Below are 6,245 nucleotides of genomic sequence, written 5' to 3'. Positions count from 1 at the left end.
CCAGAGTCTAAAGGTGCCAGTGTGGCCAGGCACAGTGGCTCATGCCTGTAATCCCAGCACTTTGGGAGGCTAAGGCTGGAGGATCGCTTGAGCCCAGGAGTTTGAGACCAGCCTGGATATCATGGCAAAACTCTGTCTCCACAAAACATCAAAAAATTAGCCAGGTGTAGTGGAGCACACCCATGGTCACTGCTACTCAGGAGCCTGAGGCAGGAGGATCACTTGAACCCAAGAGTTCAAGGCTGCAGTGAGCTAGGATTGCGGCACTGCACTCCAGCCTGAGCAACAGAATGAGACCCTGTTTCAGAAAGAAAGGAGAAAAAGGTGCCTGAGTTCCAGGTGGAGGGATTGAGGCTTGATTCTAAGGATGGTGAGAGAGGATGACAGTCGAGCTGGGGTGGAGAGGAAGGGACGGGTTTGAAGGTCACTGAGAAAGCAGAGGCGACAGTGCTCAGTGGATTTCCCTTCCATGTTTGCTCAGCACGTGTTTCCTGAGGCCTCCCCTGTGCCAGGCCTTGCGCTGGGCGGTGCTGGGAGTGTAGAGGTGATTTTGATCTTGCCCTGCTCTCAAGGGGTTCCCAGTCTGGTGGGAAAACAGCCACAGACAAAGCATGAGGAGGGCGGTGGCAGCAATGGTGCCAGGCTGCCAGGGGCTGTGCCGGCCGTTATCTTGAGCATATGGGGCTATAGTGGGTTCAGGTCAGAGCTGAGTGTTCAGAATTTCTCTCCAAGGCCTGTGTGGAAGGACCAGGAAGAGAGAGACTGAAGGTCAAGGTCTCTAGGAAGAATTCTGCCAAGGCAGTTTGAGGAAGAGATGCTGGGAAACGCAGGAAAAGGAATACAAATCATTGAGATCGAGAAGCGCTAAGAGAGGATACGTGGAGAGGTGAGGGATGCGGGAGGTGGCGTTGAAAGAGACGAATTGCCGGGCACAGTGGCTCCTAATCCCAGCACTTTGGGAGGCTGAGGCAGGTGGATTGCTTGAGCCCAGGAGTTCCAGACCAGCCAACACATTGAAATCTTGTCTCTACCAAAAAGACAAAAATTAGCCGGGTGTGGTGGTGCATGCCTGTATTCCCAGCTACTCAGGAGGCTGAGATGAAAGGATCACTTGGGCCTGGGAGGGTGAGTCTGCAGTGACCCGTGATGGCATCACTGCACTGTAGCCTGGGCAAAAGAGCGAGACTCTTGTCTCAAAAGAGAGAGAGAGAGAGAGAGAGAGACAGCAAATATTTGCTGGAAGAGGACTGGTTAGGGGAGAGTGGATTCTAGAGTCTGAAGGCCAAACAGAATGAGAGAGAGAGAGAGGTGGAAGGTGGGCAGGAGGAAGAGCGAGATGGGGAGGAGGGAGCGCAGGGGAGGAAGGGGAGGGCAGCAGAGACCAAAACTAGTTGAGTCCCAGAGAAAAAGTAAAAGACAGGAAGGTGACACAGAAAAGAGAGAAAAGGAGGAGAGAGACTGACAGGCGCGCAAATCAGAGAAGCCCCAGAGATGACAAAAACACAACCACAGAGATAGAGACAGAGTGGGAGAGGGAAGCTGGAGAAAGACTCAGAGAAGGCCCAGAGATAGAGACAGAGCGGGAGAGGGAAGCTGGAGAAAGACTCAGAGAAGGCCCGGTGCGGTGGCTCACACCTGTAATCCCAGCACTTTGGGAGGCCAAGGCAGGTGGCTCACGTGAGGTTGGGAGTTCAAGACCAGCCTGACCAACATAGTGAAACCCCATCTCTACTAAAAATACAAAACTAGCCAGGTGTAGTAGCACATTCCTGTAATCCTAGCTACTTGGGAGGCTGAGGCAGAAGAATCACTTGAACTCAGCAGGCGGAGGTTGCAGTGAGCCAAGATCGCACCACTGCACTCCAGCCTGGGCAACAAGAGCAAAACTCCATCTCAAAAAAAAAAAACCCCAGAGATTCACACAAAAAGCAACATGGAGACTCAGAAGCAAGCATAGCGTCAAGGAATGATCCATTTCTTGTGTTTTTTTCCCCAGTATTCAAGAATATTTATTGAGTCTGTTCCAGACCCAGTCTAGGCCCAGCAGATGTGGCAAACAGATGGACAAGGGCCTGCTCTCCTGAAACTCACCGGAGAGATAAACAATAAATAATATTTCAGTAACTGAAAAGTGCTCTAAAAATTAAGCTAGGAGGTCAGGTGCAGTGGCTCACGCCAGTAATCCCAGCACTTTTCGAGGCCAAGGCTGGTGGATGACTTGAGGTCAGGAGTTCGAGACCAACCTGGTCAACCTGGTGAAACCCCATCTCTACCAAAAAATAAAAAATTAGCTGGGTGTGATGGTGCGCCTGTAGTCACAGCTACTTGGGAGGCTGAGGATGGAGAATCACTTAAACTCAGGAGGCAAAGGTTGCAGTGAGCTGAGATCGCACCACTGCACTCCAGCCTGGGCAACAGTGAGACTCCGTCTCAAAACAAACCCCCGAAATTAAGAGCAAGGCATAGTAACAGAATGACAGAGCAAGGGCGACTTTAGATGAGGTGCTTCGAGAAGACCTCGTGGCAGAGACATGGATTGTGAGAAGGAAAGAGGTGAGAAAGTCTGGGGCCAGGCATTTGCCCACCAGAGGCAGCCCCAAAGCCCTGAGGAGCAGCAGGTCTTCCAGGGGGCCGACGTGGTGAGTGGATTGAGGTTGGGTCAGAAGCACAGGGTAGAGGCTGATCAGTTAGGGCCGTGGACCCCGGGAAGAACTGTGAATTTTATTCTAGATCTGATGGGAAGCCCTCAGACGGTTTTGAGCACAGGCATGTCATGATCATATTTTTATTTATTTATTTATTTATTTATTTATATTTATTTTGAGAAGGAGTCTTTCTCTGTCTCAGGCTGGAGTCCAGTGGCCGATCTCGGCTCACTGCCAACCTCCACCTCCCGAGTTCAGGCGATTCTCTTGCCTCAGTCTCCTGAGGAGCTGGGATTACAGGCATGTGCCATCACACTCGGCTAATGTTTTTGTATTTTTAGTAGACACGGGATTTCACCATGTTGGCCAGGCCGATCTTGAATTCCTGGCTTCAAATGGATCTGTCTGCCTTGAACTCCCAAAGTGCTGGGATTGCAGGCGTGAGCCACTGTGCCCAGCTTCACGTTTTTATTTAAACATGAACAGCAGAATCACATCGCTGTGCTGAGCATACGTAGACCTCAGGAGTCGAAGTGGAAGGAGGGGGTAGCCGGCTGTTGCCTTCCTCTGGTTGAGACTGCTAGAGGCCTGGACCACGGTGGAGTTAGTAGGGTGGAGAAAGAAGTGGACGAAGGGCGTGGATTTTGGAGGCAGAGCGTGCAGTGGCGGTGAACTGGATGTCACAGGGGAGGGAAGGAAAAGGAACCAGGAAGAGAACTGTTTGAAATTGGACACGCACATCTCTGATGGGTGCTGATGAGTACTGTTAACAGCAGAGGGAAGACTGGATCGGGAAAGACGCTTTGGGAGGGTCAAACCACAGCTTCTCTTTTGGATGTGTCGAGTCAGAGACGCCTTCGAGAAATCCGAGTCGGAGTATCAAATAGCCGGCTGGATATGTGAGACTGGAGTTTTGGGGAAAGAGAGGTCATGGCTCAAAATTGTAAGTTTTAGAAACGTCAGCATGTAGGGGACATTTAACGTCACAGGACTGGGTGACATGACCCAGCAGGTGAGTGGGGACAGAGAATGACCCTGGCCAGGGCCTTGCGGACATCTGCCTCTGGGGAGGAAGGGGGTGTAGCAAATGAGCTTAGGAGGGACAGCGAGGTAGGCTGAAACCAGGAGGGTCACGGAGGACAAATGCACACTGGTGTTTCAAGAAGGGGAGCAGACATCTGACTGAGCCAAGTGCCGCTGAGAATCGGAGAAGGATCCAGAGAGCAGAGTGACCATTAGGTTTGATGACGTGGATGGGGTTGGTGATCTTGATAAGAGGCCAGTTCAGTGCAGTGGTGGGAACAGAAGCCCTGCTGGAGCGGAGGGGAGAGAGAATTTGCGGGGAAGGCAGAGGGAAAGGGAATTCAGGCAAGTGTGTGTGTGTAACTGACACAGAGGCTGGGCACAGTGGCTCACGGACTGTAATCCCACCACTTGGGGAGGCCAAAGTGGGTGGACCACTTGACGTCAGGAGTTCGAGACCAGCCTGGCCAACATGGTGAAACCCCATCTCTACTAAAAATACAAAAATTAGCCAGGCATGGTGGTGGGTGCCTATAGGCCCAGCTACTTGAGAGGCTGAGGCAGGAGAATCACTTGGGTCCGGGAGGCAGAGGCTGCAGTGAGCTGACATCACACTATTGCACTCCAGCCTGGGTGACAGCAAGACTCTGTCTCAAAAAAGAAGAAAAGTTAAAAAAAAAAAAAATGACCCTGAAAGGAAACAGGGAGAAATGCAGATAGGGAGATGGCAGAAAAATGCACCCTGCAATTAGCTGTCACAGCAGGCAGCAGCCAGAGAGATGGGGAGGCCCAGGGCCAGGAGGGGAAGATGAATCCGGGACAGGGAAGAGGGGTTGCTGTCAGCGAGGCTCTGGCAGATCCACTCTGCCTGGCTCCTGCCTCTTGCTGCTGTCAGCGCCAGGCACGCTCTGGGATTCCCCCTGTAGACCCTGTCAAGACCTCGTGAGGTGAAGGGGAAGAACAGGTTTTCGTCATTCATTTTCAGAAATAAGCATTCATTCAGTTCTTAGAAATACATCCTGGCCAGGCAGTGGCTCATGCCTGTAATCCTAGCACTTTGGGAGGCTAAGACAGGAGGACTGCTTGAGGCTTGGTGTTTGAGACCAGCCTGGGCAACATAGTGAGACCTCGTCTCTACGAAAATAAAAAATTAGTCGCAGTGTGGTGGCTGACACCTGCAGTCCTAAGTACTCAGGCGGCTGAGGCAGCAAGATCGCTTGAGCCCAGGAGTTTGAGGTTGTAGTGAGCTATGATTGCACCAGTGCAGTTCAGGCTGGGCCACAGAGCAAGACCCTGTCTCAGAAGGCAAAAAAAAAAAAAAAAAAGAAAAGGAAATAAAAATAATATTTCCTGAGGACTTCCAAGTACCAGGCTCTGCAATCTCAGAGCCACCTCTATTCCATCTCTGCCCTTGGAGGGGGGACGGGCCAGGGAGGCATTGAAGAAACGCAGCAGGCCCCTTCCCTAGCTGGGGTGGGGATCTCTGTGTGCCGCCCTGTCATTTCCTCTGGTCATTCCTTTGCTCATTCATCCATCCATTCATTCAAGTCACCCCATGCACATTTTCCAAGACTGCCTGTGACCTGGCCCTGTGCCGGGTGGAGCTGAGGATGCCAAGGTGAATTCCTCCTGTGCCCGGCCCCTGCCCCAGTCTGCCGGGAGAACTAGACACCGACAATCACATTGCAGGGAAACACGTGCTCCATCAGGAAAGTCCAGAGCAGGGGGTGGACAGAGAGGGCCAGCGTGCACCAGAGCCTAGCTCGGGCCAGGAACCAGGCCTGGCCTGGAGCAGCCAACTGTGGGAGAAGAAGGAGTTGGTGAAAGGTGGGTCCTACCTGGACCATCCGCAGAAGGGCTGAGGGGTAGGGGGTGAGGGGTTGAAGATCAGGCCCTGCTGCCATGCCACATGGCTGTCCTCTGTCCCTGCCCCTGGGGGAGCTGAAACTGCATGGAAGGTCCCCCAGGGGTGCCCTGTCTAATAAACTCGATGAAGAGGAGTGCTGCTCTCATTCTGTGCCCTGACAGCTGCCCCTCCCTGAGGCCTGCACTTTCTCCAACATGGGAATCAGTCCTTCCATCCTTCCAGACCCAGGGTTATGGCCCCAGTCTCTTCCTCCCCCAGGCCCTGGAGTCTGGGTCTGCCAACCCCATGACCAGGAGTCCAGGCTTCCTGGCCCTCCTCCTCCCTCAGACCCAGGAGTCCAGGCCCCTTGCCCCACTACCATCAGACCCAGGAGTCCAGGCCCCCAGCCCCTCCACCCTCAGACCCAGGAGTCCAGGCCCTCAGCCCCTCCTCCCTCAGACCCAGGGGTCCAGGCCCCCAGCCCCTCCTCCCTCAGACCCAGGGGTCCAGGCCCCCAGCCCCTCCTCCCTCAGACCCAGGGGTCCAGGCCCCCAGCCCCTCCTCCCTCAGACCCAGGGGTCCAGGCCCCCAGCCCCTCCTCCCTCAGACCCAGGGGTCCAGGCCCCCAGCCCCTCCTCCCTCAGACCCAGGGGTCCAGGCCCCCAGCCCCTCCTCCCTCAGACCCAGGGGTCCAGGCCCCCAGCCCCTCCTCCCTCAGACCCAGGGGTCCA

General features: G+C 54.0%; 1 pseudogene; it reads left to right on the top strand.

The window, feature by feature from the left end:
* The first annotated feature begins 2,531 nt into the window (after positions 1-2,531).
* Positions 2,532-5,668, top strand: LOC110567306 (uncharacterized; annotated as a pseudogene).
* Positions 5,669-6,245: the final 577 nt, after the last annotated feature.

The sequence above is a fragment of the Aotus nancymaae genome, unplaced genomic scaffold (assembly GCF_030222135.1).
Source record: "Aotus nancymaae isolate 86718 unplaced genomic scaffold, 86718_ANA_hifiasm-v0.15.2.pri h1tg000028l, whole genome shotgun sequence".
NCBI lineage: Eukaryota > Metazoa > Chordata > Mammalia > Primates > Aotidae > Aotus > Aotus nancymaae.
This window is presented reverse-complemented; position numbering and strand designations above follow the sequence as displayed.